Source organism: Helianthus annuus, chromosome 17 (assembly GCF_002127325.2).
Source record: "Helianthus annuus cultivar XRQ/B chromosome 17, HanXRQr2.0-SUNRISE, whole genome shotgun sequence".
Taxonomy (NCBI): Eukaryota; Viridiplantae; Streptophyta; class Magnoliopsida; order Asterales; family Asteraceae; genus Helianthus; species Helianthus annuus.
The window spans coordinates 124,146,704-124,170,462 of NC_035449.2; positions in this window are offsets into that span (position 1 = coordinate 124,146,704).

A 23,759-nucleotide genomic window follows, 5' to 3' on the forward strand; every position below is an offset into this window, starting at 1 on the left:
TCACAAAAAAGGAATAAGATGATACAACATAAAAGAGATAACATAACTATAATTAGTATCAAAATTGTTGTCCAATTAATATAAAGAAAAAAGGATAATACAATATAAAAGAGATAACAAAATTGTAATTGGTATCAAATTGTTGTCCTATTAATTTACTACTCATAAGGTTCTTCGTTAATTGTATATACTATTCATAAGGTCCTTCGTTAATTGTATATAACTAGAAATTGTGCCCCCCGCGTTACGGGGGAGGGGGTGGTTTAAAGCCATGGTACCAGGGGTGGGGCCGTAAATACATGCTAAATACCAACCCAACGACAGTCGAAATAAGGAAAAACGTAAAACAAAAACATGAAATCATAACACCAGGTGAGGTAAAATGTAGACGAACTCGTACCGACCGCGCGTGAGGTATAGAACCGCCAAGACAACCAGCGGCGAAGCTTGAGATTTTCGACCGGGAGGTCGAAAACGTATATACCAAAAATTTCTAAAAAACCAGGGGGTTAAAAACGTATATACCCAAAAATTTCTATAAAACCGGAGGGTCAAAAACGTATATACCAAAAAATTTCTATACAGAATCTACATACTCTCTACTAACGAGCGAAAAGTTCGAGGGGTCGGCCGCCCCCTCCCGCCCCCACAAAGCTACGCCCTTGAAGCCAACAACGACCAAAAACGAGAAAAATGTCAAAAAAAACACGAATTTAGAACATTAAATGACTTAAAGTCGAGAAAATTAAAAGAAAAAAACAAAATATGCTTAAAATTACTTGTTACAATAAATTAACAATTGATTGGACACAATCATACGTAATGCAGCGGTTGTATGTTAAAAAAAGTGAAAAAAGAAAAACAATTGCCAAACCTATTATATAAAGTAATAATAATTTATCTAGATTTAAATAAAGAAAATAAAGTAACTTTGAGAATCAGAATTAGATAAATATAATCAAATTTGATTTAAAATTTACTAGATCACTTCACTTTGTTAAATCTCACAAAAAGTAAATAAAATAATACAATACAATACAAAAGAGACGACATAATTGTAGTATGAAATTGTTGTCCAATTAATAAAAAAATAGGGAAAAAGATAATACAATATAATGGAGATGGCAAAAATAAAATTATTATACATATTATTACAATTTCTTGATGAATAGTAAGTAACTAAGATAAATAAAAAGTTGTTATAGAGTTGTTAGTGGTGTTTTAGTTCTTTATTTTTTTTTTAAATTTGAATTGTTTAATTCTAAAAATACTTTTATTTAAACTAAATATGTTTATTTTAGTTTGTTATAATCTTTTGATTCAACTAAAAGATAGTTTTATCAAATATATTACTTATTTATATATTAAAGTAGAAGGAGCATGATAATAAATAGCTTTTTTAAAGTATTGTTCATTTAATATAATTTTTTAATAATTTGCATACGTTAACTTTTTTTAAAAATAATCTAAATACACATCTATGTATTTTTTCCAACATTCCGATATAAATCTTATTGAAAATGGATACCGTGCTGCTACCATATCGAAAAGAAAACCGACTGAACAACATAAGTGATGGTATTCATATTTATGGTTTTCGGTAAATCCTATTGAAAGGAGACACCGTGTTGCTACTGTACCGAACGTAAAACCAAATGAACAACAACGATATTTGGTAACGGTATTTATATTTATGTTTTTAGTTTCAATAAACTGATATTGTATCGCTACTGTACTTTATTGTACCATATGAGCCGGACCGAACATCGGTATTGGCACCGTGTTCATTTTATGGTTTTAGTCGATGTAGAGCAGATGTTGATTGCTATATTGAATGAATGGATTGTGTCGGTATGGAAAGAAATCAAATCAATACCGATCGAGATCCTGCCACGAAGCGCGGGGCTGATGAAGAGTGCTCTAAATCAATTCTTTTAGCTCCAAACAAAAAAAAAATATTAATAATTAATGCCACAAACAATATTAATAATTGATGCCATTGGCAAAAACCTTTTAATTTAATACATTATTCTATTTTTAATCCGATACAATATACGTTTTTAATCGTTACTCTTTTTACTAATTTAATTTTTCTTCGATAACTTGCGTCCGTTGACTTAAAAAAACTAAATACGTAGTTATGTTTGATTTAATTTCTCGACGTCCTTATATAAATTTGATTGAAAACAGAGTTGTATTCGAAATAGAGTATTTTTTGTGTAGTAGGCTAACGAACAAAATGAATACCGACCGAACAAGTCGATACCCGTATCGGTATATGCTAAAAACTTTATAAACTTTTAACCCATTTAGTTTGTATATAATTTGATTTTCCTTCCATAACTCACGTTCATCATTTTTTTATATAAAGTTGAATACGCAACTTTATTTAATATTTTTTCTCATCGTTCCTGTCACACCCCAAAAATACCAATCTCCGCGGGACGTGTGAGTTATCAGGATATAGCCACCAATCACATTGAACCATAACATAGAATTTAATAAAAGTTTAATTCATAAATAAATCCAAACACAATCAAAACCAATTTTTTCAGCGGAAGCATAATGTAAATAGTGTTTTCAAGTGTTTCAAAACGAGAGTACAATAATCTTAAAACTTGTTTCCAAGAGCTACGACCCATGATCACTCCAGCACTCCTAGATAGCAAGTTCCAATCCAAGTACCTAAGGACCTGCAAGTATGCAGAAAAGTGTGTCAGACAGGCTGGTGAGTTCACAGTTTGCTTTATCCGTTTAATACCAAGTAGCGTGTTATGATTTGTTAAGCTGTGTTATGACTGTTATGTTGATAATAACTCGATACCGCAGACGGCCCTTTTTGCCCTTCCCCAATGCTCTATCAAACATTGGTCATGATTTAAAGTTATTAGTTCACGCTCGTCCTATCCAGGTACGTCGTGAGGGTGCCAAAACTAATAGCGCTATCAACTAATAACCCCGTTGCCCTACAAGCAACTAATCCGGTAGTAATGATGGGACTTAAGTGATAGAAGTGAGTGTATTATCCAACCATAACGTTTACTGAAAACCGTTGCATATCCCCTGCAAGGATAGCGTTGTGAAATCCGCCTCACATCCCCTACAAGGATGTGGGTATTTGAAAACCGCCACATATCCCCTACGAGGATATGGGTTTAAGAAAAGTCGTTTACAAGTTTTATCAGTTTGATTGTCCCCACCGGACGCATGCTTGTTTTGAGAGAAGTGAACTCACCTTGGTTTGCCCGGTATGACTCACTACTTGTTCACACTTAAACAGTCGTAGCCTATGGTATTTACGTTTCCGTAATTAGTTTGCATTTGCTTGGTTCATATATAGTTTACAATCATAGTGTGCATTCGAACAACATAGCAATCATTCAAGTTCATGCGATTCAACAAAACTCATGTACGTTTCACAATGATTTTACAGTTACATGTGCTACTCACAAAAACTAGATCATGTTTCCTCAGCCAGTGTTTATGTCACCAACAAACAGTAATAGAGTTTCGTCACCCATCAATCATATAATACAAGTTCTAACCACAGTCTGTGAAGTAACCCTTGGACGACGAAACTTCAACTGACGAAACACCACTGAGGTGTTTCGTCGACAAGGTTGTTTCATCGGCACTTGTGTTTTGTCGGCACTTGTGTTTCGTCGGCACTTGTGTTTCGTCAACACTTGTGTTTCGTCAACACACTCAACAGTTTCAAGATTCACATGTTACTGTAAACCATAATCAAACCGATTGCCCTCATAACAATTTGACAATTTCTATTCAGATCAAATCAAGATTATGCATGATAGATAACATAACATACATACTGCAACCCGAATCATTAGATCCATGTAGTGAATATATAAACCCTAATCAATCACAACTTAATATTACAGTTTCTAGTAAAGTAAAACCCTACAATCACAGGAGATCATCACAGCAATTAACAACAGTCTGATCAAAAGGTGTTTGCTACAGTTCACATCAACATACCATCCAAAACAAGGATACTGTTACAATCACACCAATAAATCACGTAATCATGTAGGACAAATAGAATAACGGAACGTTTGGGCAACATACGCTTACTTAAACAAGACGGAATCGAAGGATAGCTTGGATCGAGCTAAGGTTTGTCGTCGGTTTCGAAAAAGGAGAGGAGATACTAGGGTTTCGCTAACTAAAACTCCGTGCACAATACGTAGATATATAAACGAATTGTGATTGGGCCTTTCGTGGGCCAGAAGCCCATCTCGGCGAAAGAGGACCTCGACGAAAGCCCACTGTTTCGTCGGCAATGTTTCATCGACTACGGGTGTAACGAAAGTCTAGTTTCGTCGAACAGAAAATGTATGTGATAGGTCTATGCAAACTTAAACAGTTCATGAACTTTCATTAAGTAACCAAACAATAGTGCAACACATTAATCATGTACCATACGTGAACACGTTACTTTGAACCTAGTTACATTAATCATAAACCAAACACTTTGCGAAACGAATAACGTGTCGAGGAGAGACCTTGAAAGTTCGGGTTGTCACATCATCCCCAACTTGAAAGAAATTTCGTCCCGAAATTTGATAAGTACACCGAAGGCGGCGAAGTCAGGATGACTGTGAATTTTCCCCAGGTGCCACATCATCCCCAACTTGAAGGGGAATTTCGTCCTAAAATTCATTAGTTGCATTAGATTTAGATTTTCCAGACTTGGACTTATCATCTGGAAATAAATGTGGGTACTTGAGCTTCATCTGATCCTCGCGTTCCCACGTGAACTCTGGTCCGCGTCTTGAGTTCCAACGAACTCTCACGATCGGAATACGGCTGTGCTTACGAACTTTGACTTCTCGGTCCATAATTTCGATTGGTTCCTCGATGAACTGCGACTTGTCGTCAATTTTTAGCTCTTGAAATGGTACTACAAGTGTTTCATCTGATAAACACTTCTTCAGCTGAGAAACATGGAACACATCATGAACGTTACCCAACTCAGCAGGTAACTCGAGCTTGTACGCCACCTTACCGATTCATTCAAGAACTTTGAATGGTCCAACATAGCACAGATTAAACTTGCCGCGTTTCCCAAAAGCACCACACCCTTCCAGGGTGAGACCTTCAACATAACACGATCATTAACTTCGAACTCCAAAGGTTTTCTACGCTTATCAGCGTAGCTTCTCTGATGGTCGCGCGCTGCTGCCATACGGTTCCTGATATGTACAATCTTTTCAGAAGTTTCAAGAAAAAGTTCTGGGCCGGTGACTTGGCTGTCACCCACTTCAGCCCAACAGAGAGGGGAACGACATTTCCGGCCGTACAACGCTTTAAACGGAGCTGCCTGGATGCTAGTATGGTAACTATTGTTGTAGGAGAACTCGATCAACGGCAAATGTTTCTCCCAACCCTTGCCAAAATCAATCACACATGCTCGAAGCATGTCTTCAAGTGTCTGGATGGTTCGCTCACTTTGGCCATCCGAATGTGGGTGATAAGAAGTGCTCATTGTCAAGACGTGAGCCGAACGATTTGTGCATCGACTGCCACAAGTCTGAAATGAAACGCGGGTCATAGTCAGAGATAATGGAGGTTGGCACCCCGTGCCTAGAAACCACCTCCTTAAGATAAACAGCAGCTAGTTGCGAGAACTTATCTGTTTCCTTGATTGCTAGAAAGTGCGCCGACTTCGTGAGACGGTCAACGATCACCCAAATTGTGTCGCTCCCGTTTTGAGTTCTAGGTAGCCCAGTGACAAAGTCCATTGCAATTTGCTCCCATTTCCACATGGGTATTACTGGTTGTTGCAGCAATCCCGACAGTTTCTGGTATTCTACTTTAACTTTCGAGCAGGTTATACATTTACTCACATAAGTCGCGATGTGAGCATTCATCTTCGGCCACCAATACATGACTTTGAGATCCTGATACATCTTATCCGAACCTGGGTGAACAGAGTATCGAGACATGTGCGCTTCGTCCATCACAAGATCTCTAAGATTTCCAAACAACGGAATCCATATCCGCTCCATAAAATAATAAATGCCGTCAGATCTCTTATCGAGCCGCTTTTCCATGCCTCATAAATACTCAGCTTCAATGTTTTCTTCCTTCAGTGCTTCAGTCTAAGCCGAACGAATCTGATCAGGAAGGTTTGAATGAATGGTAAGCTTTAAGGTTCGTACACGTTTCAGTTTCGATTCCTTTCGGCTAAGGGCATCAACTACAACATTAGCTTTGCCGGGGTGATACTTGATGGCGCAATCGTAGTCATTTAAGAGTTCTACCCAGCGACGTTGTCACATATTCAAATCCTTCTGGTCAAAAATATGCTGAAGGCTTCTATGGTCGGTATAAATAGTGCATTTAGTACCGTACAGGTAATGCCTCCAGATTTTGAGCGCAAACACCACGGCTCCCAACTCTAAGTCGTGTGTCGTATAATTCCTCTCATGAACCTTCAGTTGTCGAGAAGCATAAGCGATCACATTGTTGCGTTGCATCAGCACGCAACCAAGACCCTGAATAGAAGCATCACAGTAAATCACAAAATCCTAGGTACCTTTAGGTAGAGACAAGATCGGTGCACTACAAAGTTTTTGTTTCAAAAGTTGGAAAGCATCCTCTTGCTTTGTTCCCCAAGAATACACAACACCTTTCTGTGTTAACGAGCTAAGAGGTTGAGCGATCTTCGAGAAATCCTTGATAAATCTTCGATAATACCCAGCGAGACTAAGAAATTGTCGCACCTCCGAAGGATTCTTCGGTGCCGTCCAACTCTTGATTGTAGCAACCTTAGTTGTGTCCACGTGTATCCCTGTTTCATTAACAATGTGGCCAAGGAAGTGCACTTCTCGTATCCAGAAGTCACACTTAGAAAACTTTGCGTAGTGTTGCTCCTTCCTCAGAAGCTCTAAGATAAGACGCAAATGTCGTTCGTGATCCTCCTTGCTCTTAGAATAGATCAGAATGTCGTCGATAAACACGATAACAAAATCGTCGAGGTAAGGTTTACATACGCGGTTCATGAGATCCATAAATACCGCTAGTGCATTAGTTAACCCGAATGGCATGACTAGAAACTCATAATGGCCATGACGCGTGCGAAAAGCTGTTTTTGGGACATCCTCCTCTCGGACTCTCATCTGATAATAGCCCGATCTTAGATCAATCTTCGAGTAAAAGCTCGACCCTTGCAACTGGTCAAACAGGTCGTCGATGCGAGGTAAAGGGTAACGATTCTTGATCCTCACCTTGTTGATTTCTCGATAGTCTATGCACATGCGAAAGGACCCGTCCTTCTTCTTTACAAACACTACCAGGGCTCCCCAAGGCGAAGAACTGGATCGAATAAAACCCCTGTCCAATAACTCTTGCAGTTGATTAGACAACTCCTGTAACTCTCCAGGTGCTAAACGATAAGGAGCTCGAGCAACTGGAGCCGCTCCTGGTGCAAGATCAATCTGAAATTCCACTTGACGGTGAGGAGGTAACCACGTGCTAAATTTTGGGACGAAATTTCTTTCAAGTTGGGGATAATGTGACAACCCGAGTTTTCAAGGTCTCTACTCGACTTGACTTAGTACTCATTTGCAAAGTGTTGTTTGTAGATTTGTGGTGGGCATGATATATGTATATGTGTTATATATTTTGTATTGATAATATGATTGTATATTTAAAAACAAAAACGTTGGAGTCCTTGCTGAAAACCCCCACCCACGAAAACACCTCACCTGAAATACCCTCCCCCACCCGAAAACACCCTTGTGGCGAAAACACTTTAGTGTTTTCGTCCACTACTGATCGGCGAAAACAACACATGGGCTTCGGCCCAGTAGCGATCGGATAAAGGATTGGTTATAACCTGTGCACGAAATCAATAACTGACAGAAACCCTAATCACATCTCCTTCTCTCTCTCTCGTTTTTCCTTAAACCCGATGGCTGCCCCCTCTCATTCGAAGCCAGATTTCCTTTGTTCGATCATCCTTAGTTTCGATTAGTGATTTACACATTTAGTTCTTGATTTCGATATGCTTGATTGATTGGTTACGTAACTGTATGCGAAACATGATATCGATTTAGGGTTCTAGGATTGATGATTGAATGGTTAATCTTGAATGATATTGATGGGATCATAGTCCGAGGGCATGCTAGTATACTGAAAATGTTCGCTTACGTGATTGTTATGTTAATCGATTTGATGTGTATGTAAACTCGGGTTCATGTTAGATGTTATGTATGGTACTGTGATGCTTCTGTTATAATGGTTAGTAGTGCTGATGATTGTTATGATTGAATAACAATTGTATGGTTAATGGTAAAGGTGAAACAGTGGTAATCGATTAAGGTTTCTGGGTTGGGTAACTGTTAACGAAGATGATGACCAGCCGACGAAAACACAAAGCCGACGAAAACACAAGGCCGACGAAAACACAAGTCCAGACGAAAATACTAGGTGTTTTCGTCACATCCTAAGCCCGACGAAAACCCTTGGATTTCGTCGCCTGGGGTTTTCGTCCAAAAGTGATTTCGCCAGATAGGGGATTTCGCCAAGCATGTGATTTCGTCACTGTAACACCTCGAATTTTTATGTCCAATGATGTGTTAACACGTGTCATTTGTTTACACGTGGCATCTATAATAAATAAAGGACTAATTTTGACAAACCTTGAAAGTATATAAATTCGAGGGTTATAAATGTCAACAAGGGTAAATATACTGTATAGTATCCCTAAATAATGCTTAAACCTTCAAACGAATAAATTATAGATCGTACAAAAAACAAAACGCGGAAGAAAGTGAGAGATTACAAACTACAGGGGTTAACTGTGTCAACATGTTTAATAATACCTCTGAGTGACCCTTTAACGTTCCAAAGACTTTGTAACGGTATTATACCCTCACTAAAATGATATATATGAATTTCGCGAAGTTTCGATATGAAACGAGAAAGTTACGATCGAATTCGTAGAAGAAGGGTTAAAAGCGCCAATAGTGAAAGTTAAGGCTTCCAGAATAATTAAATAAATAAACCTGGGGACTTTATAATGCGGGTAAATAACACGAGGCCCCTATCGGTAAATAACCGAGGGCCAAACCGCAAAGTTACCCCTTCAAACCCGAAAGGTCAGGTAAATCATTACGAAAGATTTCGTTATTAATGGCCGGATTCTGCAATCATTGCAAAAAGATTTAAAATTTCTGAAATCTTAACCCTACGCGGCCCGCATTGCATAATGGGTTAAGTTGAGGCGGGCCGCGAGCCTCCTCAACTACGCGTCTGATCTTCTAATCCCAGGCGGCCCGCATTGTAAACGCATGGAACCTCCATGCGGGCCGCATTGGACGCCCAGATGCAGAAACTTTGTGTTTTCTTGACTTTTGAGCATAGTGAACGATCAACCCCAATAAATGAGGTATGGGAGCCCCCTACTCGACCCATATCACTCAGGGGACATCTACTTACCATCATGGTCAGTATAGGTTGTTATTTAGTGAGCTAGAGGGCTTATTTCCACTATAAATAGCATGCTTGGCTCATAACATACACACAGCACAAAAACACACTATCTGATCATTCTAAGAAGCTCCAAGCCTTTTTCTCTGCTCCATATTCAAGTTCTAACTTCTGTAAGTTACTTTGATCATCCATTGTTCAGTTTATGCTTAGTTTTTAGCTAAAAACCAAACCGTCGTAACTACGGTTTGACTTTACAATAAATCAGTAATGGTTCAGTCTTATGACGAATCAAAAGTGGTTATGAGTTGGTAATTATGTGGGTAATAAACCTCTAAAATGGTTCCCCCTGATCACCACTCTAACTATGTCAAATGTCGAGTCAAACGTGCGGTTAAAAAGTCAACAGAAAGCTATTTTAGCGATTTATGCATAATCTGTAAAGTATATGTTATGGAACCTGTTTTGACAATCATAAAACATGATAATAAGTACATAAACCTGTTTGCGCTCGTTTGAATCGATCATTTACTATATTGAACCGGTTCGGAGCCGAAAGTCGCAAAAGTTTGACTTTTGCTTTGACTTCAGTTCTGACCCGTTATAGTGAGGTATAAATATACCTTAAGACTCTCTTAGGACCAGGTCACATGTTGGTATAAACCTCTGTGGTCGGTTCATGAGTTATCCGAGTCTTTTGCGCAATTCCGTCATTCGCCTAAAAGTTGACCGTAACGGCCTTTTAAAATTAAAACGAGTATTTCGGACACGTGAACGGACCAAAACCTTGCTTGTTAAATTATAAGCATGTCCTTAAAGTTTCACGTCAATCCGAGGCCTAGAATGAGAGTTATGCTAAAAGGCGCACTTTTAAGAAAGTTTTGTAATTAACGGCGCAATTAGCATAACGCCCATCTAACCCAAATTTTCGTCACCAAAACTTTTACCCACTGTGGTAAAATAATATTTTGGGAATTTTAAAGATTTTTAATAATTTTTACCTTGCTCGTAACCTGCGGTTATGGCTACGGTTCGGTAAATACCGAATATGCCCTTTTTGGCCAAAACGGGAGTTCTACAAGGTCTTTTGACCCGATTCCAGTTGCTACTGGTTTTAAATAATAAATAAAGTATTTTAAGCTTTATAAGCTGTTCGGGAAACTCAGATTTCCTGTAGAACTCGAAAAGCCCTTTTAAAAGTCTTTAAAATGACCGAAAAGCCCCTACGGGGCATAATATTAACTTAAACTCGTTAACGGGCATTACGGAAGGTATCCTACTGATACCAAAATACTTTTAAGGCATATTGACTTAGGAAATAAGCGTAGGACACTTACGGTTAACCGTTTCGCCTATTTGCGCACACGGTACGACTCATGGAACTAGTTTTCGTGCAATAGCCGATATGGGTCAAATTATATTATGTGAAACCCAAAATCCAGAGTATGAACTATAAACCCATATAAAACAAGTCACTGAACTTGTCGGGTCCAAATCATACTCCATTCTCGGTTTTCGCCTTTTCGTGCGAATTAACCATATCTATATATATCGGAACCAACCGGTCTAGGCTACGGCCAATATAACGACCCGTTAGGATTCTAAGAGGTTAATTAAAACCTTCGTTCCAGATTAGGAGCCCCAGTAAAAGCTATCGGTGACTTGATCTTAATTAAGGATTATACTTGCAAAGGTAAATACTTTAACTTATTTCCCCTATATGGGCTTGGGTTACGGTATATTAATACCGCTTGATTGAGCATTATATAATTCCATCGCTTAGGTGGTTAATTGATTAAATATGATCGGCTCATTTAAACAGTTTTGTTGCTTATAAGCCTTTGGGGGGTTTAATGACCGTTGTCCCGGATATCCTTGGCATCATTTTACGAAATGGCCACGACCATCGACATCCCGGTGTAGGCGTACACCCGGTATAAAGTGTCGACATTAAAATTAAAAGACGTAGCCGTTGGTTTTTGTACTACGGTTTTACGCAAACGTGGTGTGTCTATAAATCTTTAACCCGGCACGACCCGGGCTACTGAACGCATAAAAGAACATGTAAAACGTTCACAAGATCATTATGAATTTTCCCAAGTTATAAAAGAGTTTGTGCCTTGTGCATTCAAATCAATTTTAATAAACATTTTCAAATGTGTCAGTTGAATGTATTTACCAGTGTAAACTGACGTATTTTCCCCAAAAAGATTAAGTGCAGGTACCTAAACGTAATTGGCTGGTATTAGCTCCCTAGCGTCGGGATAAGCCTCGCAAGCTTGATTGCAGTATCTAATGGAACAATACTTTACTTTTATTTACGATCCACTGTGGATATTCAACTTCTGTAATACATTGATATTATCACCAGAGGTTGAAATATATATATTTATCTTATGCTTCCGCTGTGCATTATAAAATTGTGTGGTTTGACTATATTGTTGCCAACATCGTCACGGTAATCCCCCACCGGGCCCACCGGTGAGACACGTGGAAATCGGGGTGTGACAGGTTGGTATCAGAGCCAACGTTGAGTGAATTAAACACTACCCTATTGTGTTTAATCTCAATGACACAATTGCACATACTTGAGTCTAGACAAGAACTTAGGACAAATTCGGATTAATACTCCTTTTTGTCTTTATTTTTCGATTTGATTTTTAATAAGTTTTGGAGCAGGAAAATGCCACCTGTTATATTCCGAGGAAGAGGAAGGGGAAGAAGAGGCCGAGGAGAAATCGTGACACATCACGATCAAGAAGCTGGACCATCTGGTACAAGACATCCTTCGATGACAAGGAGCGAAGAGCCACAACGACGAAGAGATCTTTACGAACCAGCGAGGCATTCCACTTCGCACAGCTCAACGCCATCCTACCGGCACTCCTTTGGGCCAGACTCAGAAAATGATCCCAACAATCCACAACCTTCCTTCATACCTCTACAACGTTCGGTATCGCACCGAAACTACGACGACCCTAGTCCGTACTACATAGGTCAGTTTAATCCGGCTGACTACATACAGGAACCTTCAGGTTTTGTTCCACTAGGGCCTCAAGACCATTTTTCTGAAGATCCCATGGAGGAAGATGAGGATCCTACTGAACCAGCTCGTGGTACGCCCACGCATCCGATAGAAGTTTCTGATGGGTCATCCTTCCATGGAACGCCCTATCAAGGACCTGACAGTTTCCAAGCGATGTTTGACCGACATGAATGGTACTACACGCCATCTCGACAGACATCTCAACAACCAAGACATCCACAGGATCCCTCTGAGGATTCACGCTTTGAGGCAGTTACGCCACCACCTCCGCCACCGGCACAACCAGTAATACCTGATCCGCCGAGGCGTAGGAGGACAAATGCTCGTATGTCTACACGAGGAGGAGGGGGTATCCACTTCAGCACTCCTCGACATTCTAGTAGTAGCCACTATCCGCCGCTACAAGAAGAAGGACCTTCAAGTCCTATACAGGAGGCGAACTCCGCACCTACTGCACGAAATTCGCCACCATTTGGGTATGACCAACCCATACCTGCTTACACGGGTCCGACGGCTTACAACCCGTTCGAACCGTCACAGGCACAATACAACTACGGCTATGAGCGCGACCCATATGTGGTGTCGGCAAGATACAATGCGCGCTACCCTGACAGAGCACATGGAAACATGGGACCACCGGACTACTCAGCTCATGGGTATCCAATACCTCCCAGACCTCCAGTTCCGCATCAAGCGCCACAACCACGATTCTCTCCTCCTGAATAGGAAGAAATACTCCATCGACTAGATCGTGTGGAAAGAGAGTTCGAGGAAGAAAAGAAAAGCCACCGAGGATTTCTCAAGGGCTTGGCGAACCTACTAAAGGGCAAAAAGAAGAAACGTGACCATTAGCCCTTAATAATTGTACTACTGTAATTTCTACTTTAAAATAAGTCCCTGTGTGGACAACTTATCGTATTTCAGTCCCTACGTGGACTCATATTTAGTCCTTGAATGGACACCTATCTTGTATTAGTCCCTGCGTGGACTTGTCACTTATTTTAAAACCTCTCTGGAGGTATGTACTATTTGAAAGACCCGTTTAGGGCAATATGTAATTGTATTTGAGATTTTGGAATGTATGTTATGAGTTTTGTTTTAATATGTATAAAGATAAATCAAAACCATTCCTTTTACATTGATCTGCCTAAATAAAGAATCTTAAAAGGTGAAACCTAGCTTGGGGTCTTTTAAGATCTAGTCAAGATGGTACGACCTAACTGAAAAGATTCTGATTCCCTGTTAACCTCTGTACGCATGTTAACATTCATGGCAGAGGTGATTCGTCAAAATCACGCACGTCATTCTTATACAATAATCCTTTAAGGATTTCAAAACCCAATTAAATGATATATAAATCGTGGGTTAAATCACCAATGAAGGTGATCAATATTATAAAGACATCCATTAGTGATGCAATGCCTACGGGCCAGTATTATTAAAACATCCATTAGTGATGCAGTGCCTACGGGCCAGAATTATTAAAACATCCATTAGTGATGTAGTGCCTACGGGCCAGTATTATTAAAACATCCATTAGTGATGTAGTGCCTACGGGCCAATATTATTAAAACATCCATTAGTGATGTAGTGCCTACGGGCCAACCATATTAAGACATCCACTAGAGGTGTAGTGCCTATGGGCCATAATAATTGTCTTATAAAGACAAAAGGCAGTGGTAGTCTATGACTCTCTGTCAGAAAGAGATAAAAAGAACTACGGTTCAAATCTCTATGCCTTTTGATTCTATGAAATCTCGGCCAATATTATAGAACATCATCATGATTAGGCTTTATGCCGCCAATACTATTTATACAGTTAAAATAGGATATATTCAAATCCTAATATTTAATGAAATAAAAAGTTAACCAAATATGGTCTCTGTACCATGGTTGACAAATTGTCATAAAAGACAATCATATAATAATCTCCTAAATTAAAATTTTGTTATCTTCTGTAACAGATTCAAGTTACAATGGCGGATCCCAATGGAGAGAACAGCCACACGAATGAAGATGACTATGACAATGCGTCAGTACATTTGACAGGCGCACAACTGAAGGCTCTGATCAACAATGCTGTCCAGGCAGCTATTGATCGTCAAAATACTGAGTCTCAAGGCAGAACTGTGTCAAAACCACCCTCTAAACCAAAGACACACTCCAAACCACCCTCTGAATCCAAGAAAGATGACGACAAGCACTCGTCTACTGAGCACAGCGTTCATCGCGATAGAGAATATACTGATGCGTCAAGTGCTAAGGGTTGCACCTACAAATACTTTGTATCATGTAAGCCCCGTGAATTTACAGGGGAGAAGGGTGCGGTTGATTGTATCACCTGGCTGGACGAGATGGACACGATTGTGGACATCAGCGGGTGCGCTGAGAGGGACGTGGTTAAGTTTGTGTCCCAGTCATTCAAGGGCGAGGCCCTGGCGTGGTGGAGAGCTCTGGTGCAGGCTTCAGGTAAGTCTGCCTTGTACAAAATGTCATGGGGGGAGTTTATTGCCCTCATAAAAGAAAACTACTGCCCTCAGCACGAGGTTGAGAAGATTGAGGCTGATTTTGTCTCACTAGTGATGACAAACCTGGATTGTCAAGCATATCTGACAAGTTTTAACACTATGTCACGCCTGGTGCCATATCTTGTGACACCAGAACCTAGAAGGATTGCCCGTTTCATTGGGGGCTTAGAGCCGGCGATCAAGGCCAGCGTAAAGGCCTCTAGGCCAACGACCTTCAGGTCAGTTACTGACCTCTCCTTGTCTCTTACACTTGATGCTGTCCGTCTGAGGGCACAAAGGAGCAAGGAGGCTGAAAAGCGAAAGCGTGAGGATGATACCTCACGAAAGTCTGGGAAAAAGCACCGTGGAAACGGTGAGGGCAAGAGAGGGTCGGAGGCAAAGAAGGAAGGGCAAGCTGATGGAAGACCTCACTGCAAGGTCTGCAAGAAACCTCACTCCGGGAAGTGTAGGTTTGCGTCTGGTTCACAATCGCAACAAAAGACTCCACCCTGTGGGCTATGCAAGTCCAAGGATCATAAGACAGTGGAGTGCAAAAAGATAAAGGATGCAACCTGCTATAATTGTAATGAGAAGGGGCATATAAAAAGTAATTGCCCGAAGTATGCCAAGAAGGCAGAAGAAACGAAGAAATCAAATGCGAGAGTTTTCCGCTTGGATGCAAAGGAAGCGGTTAAGGACGACAATGTGCTTACAGGTACTTTTCTCGTAAATAACATATTTGCAAGAGTACTATTCGATTCTGGCGCTGATAAGTCCTTTGTAGACCAGAAATTTTGCCAACTACTAAATATGCCAATCAAAACCCTTGACGTGAAATACGAAGTAGAGTTAGCAGACGGCACGATAGAAACCGTCTCTACTGTTCTAGAAGGATGTGAAATGTCCATTAGGAACCATTCTTTTCCTTTATCTCTACTTCCTTTCAAACTTGCGGGTTTTGACATCGTGCTAGGCATGGACTGGTTATCCCATAACCAGGCCCAAATCATTTGCGGCAAAAGACAGATAGTTTTAAAAACTCCGAGTGGTGAATCTCTTACCATTCGAGGGGATACGCATTACGGATTGCCCGAAGACGTATCTATGCTGAAAGCTTCAAGGTGTTTGAACAGAGGCTGTGTAATTTACATGGCTCAGGTGATAATTGAAGAACCAAAGCCGAAGATCGAGGATCTTCCTGTCATTTCTGAATACCCCGAGGTTTTTCCTGAAGAACTACCTGGTTTGCCACCAGATAGACAAGTGGAGTTCAGAATTGACATCATTCCTGGAGCAGCTCCGATAGCCAGAGCACCTTACAGATTAGCGCCAACGGAAATGAAGGAACTGAGGACCCAGTTGGATGAACTGCTGGCGAAAGGTTTTATCAGACCTAGTTCATCTCCCTGGGGAGCTCCTGTCCTATTTGTAAAGAAGAAGGACGGATCAATGCGGTTGTGCATCGACTATAGAGAGCTGAATAAAGTTACCATAAAGAATAGATATCCTTTACCAAGGATCGATGATCTATTCGATCAGCTGCAAGGAGCAAGCTACTTCTCCAAGATCGACTTAAGGTCGGGCTATCATCAACTAAGGGTCAGAGATGAAGATGTACACAAGACTGCATTTAGGACTCGCTATGGTCATTACGAGTTCCTAGTGATGCCTTTTGGGCTCACAAATGCACCAGCTGCGTTCATGGATCTCATGAATCGCGTTTGCAAGCCATACTTGGACAAATTCGTCATAGTCTTCATTGACGATATCCTTATCTATTCCAAGAATCAAGATGACCACGAGAAGCACCTCCGTTGCATTCTCGAATTACTACAGCGTGAGAAACTCTACGCCAAATTCTCGAAATGTGAATTCTGGCTATGAGAAGTCCAGTTTTTAGGACACGTTGTGAGTGAGCGTGGTATCCAAGTGGATCCCGCTAAGGTAGAGGCAGTCATGAACTGGCAAGAGCCAAAGACGCCTACCGAAATCCGTAGTTTCCTGGGGTTAGCAGGATACTACCGAAGATTTATTGAAAATTTTTCGAGGATTGCTGCGCCCTTGACTTCCTTGACCAAGAAGAAAGAAAAGTACATTTGGGGCCCAAAGCAGCAAGAGTCCTTTGAAATACTGAAGCAAAAGCTAAGTAACGCACCTGTGTTGACATTACCGGAAGGTACAGATGAATTCGTAGTTTACTGTGATGCATCACACACGGGCATGGGGTGTGTGCTTATGCAGAAGGGCAAGGTGATTGCCTATGCTTCAAGGCAATTAAAGGTGCATGAAAAGAATTACACCACCCATGATTTGGAGTTGGGTGCGGTTGTATTTGCACTTAAGTTGTGGAGGCACTACCTTTATGGCATTAAATTTGTGATTTATTCAGATCACAAAAGCCTCCAGCACCTGTTCAACCAGAAGGAGTTGAACATGAGACAGCGCCGTTGGATGGAAACCCTGAATGATTATGACTGTGAAATCAGGTACCATCCCGGCAAGGCGAATGTAGTCGCCGATGCATTGAGCAGGAAAGAAAGGGTAAAACCCATTCGAATCAATGCCAAGAGCATTGAAGTTAAAAATAATTTGATGGAAAGGATATTAGCTGCGCAGCGTGAGGCTGTGTTGGAAGCTAATTATCCAAATGAAAAACTGGGAGTAACTGAGGAGCAGTTGACTCTTAGCAAGGATGGAATCCTAAGACTGAATGGACGTATATGGGTTCCAGTTTACGGAGGACTACGTGATGTTGTTCTCCAGGAAGCCCATAGTTCCAAATACTCAGTCCATCCTGGTGCTGATAAGATGTACCAAGACTTAAAGGCAAATTATTGGTGGATAGGCTTGAAAAAGTCTGTAGCCGCCCATGTAGCAAAGTGCTTGACTTGTGCTCAAGTCAAAGCCGAGCACCAAAAGCCGTCTGGCTTGCTACAACAGCCTGAACTTCCCGAGTGGAAGTGGGAATGTGTAACTATGGACTTCATAACCAAGTTACCTAAAACCAGGAAAAGAAACGATACAATATGGGTCATAGTTGATAGGCTGACTAAATCAGCTCATTTTCTACCCATCAAGGAGACATATAGCTCCGATATGTTAGCCCAACTTTACGTTGATAAGATTGTAGCCTTACACGGCATACCTGTGTCTATTATCTCCGACAGGGATACTAGATACACATCTCATTTCTGGAAAAGTTTCCAGCAATCTTTGGGCACGCGTTTAAATTTTAGTACGGCTTACCATCCACAGACGGACGGTCAAAGTGAGCGTACTATCCAAACGCTAGAAGACATGCTTCGTGCATGTGCGATCGATTTAGGTGGTAACTGGGATAAAAACCTACCCCTGATCGAATTCTCCTACAATAATAGCTACCACACCAGCATAAAGGTTGCGCCTTTTGAGGCATTATATGGTAGGAAATGTAGATCGCCTGTTTGTTGGGCGGAAGTAGGAGAGGTCCAATTATCGGGACCAGAGATTGTTTTCCAGACGACGGACAAGATTGTCCAGATCCGGGAACGTCTCAAGGCTGCCCGCGATAGGCAGAAAAGCTACGCTGATCCAAAGCGTAAGGATTTTCACTTCGAAGTGGGTGAAAAAGTATTACTTAAAGTATCACCCTGGAAGGGGGTGATGCGTTTCGGCAAGAAGGGCAAACTGAGTCCGAGATACATAGGACCTTTTGAGGTCATTGAACGGGTCGGATCAGTCGCCTATAAACTAAACTTGCCTGAAGAGCTCAATGGAATTCACAATGTGTTCCACATCTGCAATCTCAAGAAGTGCTTCGCCGACGAATCGTTGGTGATCCCACACACAGATGTGCATATAGATGAGAGCTTAAAGTTCATAGAAAAACCTTTATCGATTGAAGATCGACAGGTGAAGAAGCTTCGCAGAAAGCACGTACCGATTGTAAAAGTCAAATGGGATGCTCATAGAGGTCCTGAATATACGTGGGAAGTCGAAGCTACAATGAAAGAAAAATACCCCTATTTATTTGAGTGAATCTCGGGTCGAGATTTATTTTAAGGGGGTGAGGATGTAACACCTCGAATTTTTATGTCCAATGATGTGTTAACACGTGTCATTTGTTTACACGTGGCATCTATAATAAATAAAGGACTAATTTTGACAAACCTTGAAAGTATATAAATTCGAGGGTTATAAATGTCAACAAGGGTAAATATACTGTATAGTATCCCTAAATAATGCTTAAACCTTCAAACGAATAAATTATAGATCGTACAAAAAACAAAACGCGGAAGAAAGTGAGAGATTACAAACTACAGGGGTTAACTGTGTCAACATGTTTAATAATACCTCTGAGTGACCCTTTAACGTTCCAAAGACTTTGTAACGGTATTATACCCTCACTAAAATGATATATATGAATTTCGCGAAGTTTCGATATGAAACGAGAAAGTTACGATCGAATTCGTAGAAGAAGGGTTAAAAGCGCCAATAGTGAAAGTTAAGGCTTCCAGAATAATTAAATAAATAAACCTGGGGACTTTATAATGCGGGTAAATAACACGAGGCCCCTATCGGTAAATAACCGAGGGCCAAACCGCAAAGTTACCCCTTCAAACCCGAAAGGTCAGGTAAATCATTACGAAAGATTTCGTTATTAATGGCCGGATTCTGCAATCATTGCAAAAAGATTTAAAATTTCTGAAATCTTAACCCTACGCGGCCCGCATTGCATAATGGGTTAAGTTGAGGCGGGCCGCGAGCCTCCTCAACTACGCGTCTGATCTTCTAATCCCAGGCGGCCCGCATTGTAAACGCATGGAACCTCCATGCGGGCCGCATTGGACGCCCAGATGCAGAAACTTTGTGTTTTCTTGACTTTTGAGCATAGTGAACGATCAACCCCAATAAATGAGGTATGGGAGCCCCCTACTCGACCCATATCACTCAGGGGACATCTACTTACCATCATGGTCAGTATAGGTTGTTATTTAGTGAGCTAGAGGGCTTATTTCCACTATAAATAGCATGCTTGGCTCATAACATACACACAGCACAAAAACACACTATCTGATCATTCTAAGAAGCTCCAAGCCTTTTTCTCTGCTCCATATTCAAGTTCTAACTTCTGTAAGTTACTTTGATCATCCATTGTTCAGTTTATGCTTAGTTTTTAGCTAAAAACCAAACCGTCGTAACTACGGTTTGACTTTACAATAAATCAGTAATGGTTCAGTCTTATGACGAATCAAAAGTGGTTATGAGTTGGTAATTATGTGGGTAATAAACCTCTAAAATGGTTCCCCCTGATCACCACTCTAACTATGTCAAATGTCGAGTCAAACGTGCGGTTAAAAAGTCAACAGAAAGCTATTTTAGCGATTTATGCATAATCTGTAAAGTATATGTTATGGAACCTGTTTTGACAATCATAAAACATGATAATAAGTACATAAACCTGTTTGCGCTCGTTTGAATCGATCATTTACTATATTGAACCGGTTCGGAGCCGAAAGTCGCAAAAGTTTGACTTTTGCTTTGACTTCAGTTCTGACCCGTTATAGTGAGGTATAAATATACCTTAAGACTCTCTTAGGACCAGGTCACATGTTGGTATAAACCTCTGTGGTCGGTTCATGAGTTATCCGAGTCTTTTGCGCAATTCCGTCATTCGCCTAAAAGTTGACCGTAACGGCCTTTTAAAATTAAAACGAGTATTTCGGACACGTGAACGGACCAAAACCTTGCTTGTTAAATTATAAGCATGTCCTTAAAGTTTCACGTCAATCCGAGGCCTAGAATGAGAGTTATGCTAAAAGGCGCACTTTTAAGAAAGTTTTGTAATTAACGGCGCAATTAGCATAACGCCCATCTAACCCAAATTTTCGTCACCAAAACTTTTACCCACTGTGGTAAAATAATATTTTGGGAATTTTAAAGATTTTTAATAATTTTTACCTTGCTCATAACCTGCGGTTATGGCTACGGTTCGGTAAATACCGAATATGCCCTTTTTGGCCAAAACAGGAGTTCTACAAGGTCTTTTGACCCGATTCCAGTTGCTACTGGTTTTAAATAATAAATAAAGTATTTTAAGCTTTATAAGCTGTTCGGGAAACTCAGATTTCCTGTAGAACTCGAAAAGCCCTTTTAAAAGTCTTTAAAATGACCGAAAAGCCCCTACGGGGCATAATATTAACTTAAACTCGTTAACGGGCATTACGGAAGGTATCCTACTGATACCAAAATACTTTTAAGGCATATTGACTTAGGAAATAAGCGTAGGACACTTACGGTTAACCGTTTCGCCTATTTGCGCACACGGTACGGCTCATGGAACTAGTTTTCGTGCAATAGCCGATATGGGTCAAATTATATTATGTGAAACCCAAAATCCAGAGTATGAACTATAAACCCATATAAAACAAGTCACTGAACTTGTCGGGTCCAAATCATACTCCATTCTCGGTTTTCGCCTTTTCGTGCGAATTAACCATATCTATATATATCGGAACCAACCGGTCTAGGCTACGGCCAATATAACGACCCGTTAGGATTCTAAGAGGTTAATTAAAACCTTCGTTCCAGATTAGGAGCCCCAGTAAAAGCTATCGGTGACTTGATCTTAATTAAGGATTATACTTGCAAAGGTAAATACTTTAACTTATTTCCCCTATATGGGCTTGGGTTACGGTATATTAATACCGCTTGATTGAGCATTATATAATTCCATCGCTTAGGTGGTTAATTGATTAAATATGATCGGCTCATTTAAACAGTTTTGTTGCTTATAAGCCTTTGGGGGGTTTAATGACCGTTGTCCCGGATATCCTTGGCATCATTTTACGAAATGGCCACGACCATCGACATCCCGGTGTAGGCGTACACCCGGTATAAAGTGTCGACATTAAAATTAAAAGACGTAGCCGTTGGTTTTTGTACTACGGTTTTACGCAAACGTGGTGTGTCTATAAATCTTTAACCCGGCACGACCCGGGCTACTGAACGCATAAAAGAACATGTAAAACGTTCACAAGATCATTATGAATTTTCCCAAGTTATAAAAGAGTTTGTGCCTTGTGCATTCAAATCAATTTTAATAAACATTTTCAAATGTGTCAGTTGAATGTATTTACCAGTGTAAACTGACGTATTTTCCCCAAAAAGATTAAGTGCAGGTACCTAAACGTAATTGGCTGGTATTAGCTCCCTAGCGTCGGGATAAGCCTCGCAAGCTTGATTGCAGTATCTAATGGAACAATACTTTACTTTTATTTACGATCCACTGTGGATATTCAACTTCTGTAATACATTGATATTATCACCAGAGGTTGAAATATATATATTTATCTTATGCTTCCGCTGTGCATTATAAAATTGTGTGGTTTGACTATATTGTTGCCAACATCGTCACGGTAATCCCCCACCGGGCCCACCAGTGAGACACGTGGAAATCGGGGTGTGACAGTCACATATGATTTCGTGTGTATTCTGGCACAGTAACACTGTTAGCCTATTAATCCTGTTAGTTATTAACTTTGTTAGTCATAAACCCTGTTAGTTTATTTACTGTGCTAGTTTATTAACTTGGTTAAGTTTATTAATTTTGTTAACCTTATTAACTCTGTTAAATTATATAACTCTGTTAAGTATGTAACTCTATTAGTTTGTTAACTCTGTTAGTTAATTAACACTGAGTTTATTATTCCTGTTATGTATGTTAATCCTATTAAGTTTGTTAACTTTGTTAAGTATGTTAACTTTGTTAAGCCTGTTAACCCTGTCAAGTATGTTAGAGAATAACCATGTTAGAATAAACTGTGAAGGACGTTTATGTGAAGCATGAATTGCATGAAATTGATTAACTGCTTACGTGATGCATGATGTTAACTGCCAAACATACTTTGTGACATAGATTGTATGTGAAACCTTACAAACATGTACTGATAGTGTATACTGGCATAACTATAGGACTTGACTGATTACTTGTGAGCACATAATTTAGCATACCGAGTAAACCAAGGTGAGTTCACACTCTTAAGGCATGGGATTCCCGGTGGATGGGAATGGGATTAAATAGCTAAGACGGAACTGGTACTTTCGCCACTATTAGACTACTTACCTCCGTCCTCGGATTGGGAAGGACGCTAGCGCTAAACCTACGTACTCATTACGTACCACTGTCCTCGGATTGGGAAGGACACCTGCGCTAAACCTACGTGTTCTTATACGTACCTCCGTCCTCGGATTGGGAAGGACGCCTGCGCTAAACCTGTGTATTCATATACATACCTCTGTGCTCGGATTGGGAAGGACACCAATATATGCATCTAGTCTAGTGGTTTATAACATGGGGTAGCCCCCACTAATCATGGTTTGGAAAACAAGGAAAGTTGGTTTACCATAGTTGCAAACAAACTCTTAGTTCTTGAGAAACTACTTTAAAACAAACACTTCCTGTGAACTCGCTCAACTTTGTTGTTGACACGCTGTTACATGCCTTGCAGGTCGATAGGTACTCATGGAGCTTGCATGGGAGTGGGAAGAGTCGTTGTGGGATATGGACAGCTGTGTGCCATGCTAAACGTTTGAAACGTTTAAACTTATGATTTGATTTTAAACATTATGCTTCCGCTTACAATATAAACTATGTTTTGTTTGGACACCAATTGTATTGTGTTGGACTTTATAAATTACCTTCATGCTTGTTCAATATGATCGGTGGCTTGATCCTGGTCAGTCACGCCTCCAAGCGGTGATACTCCGCT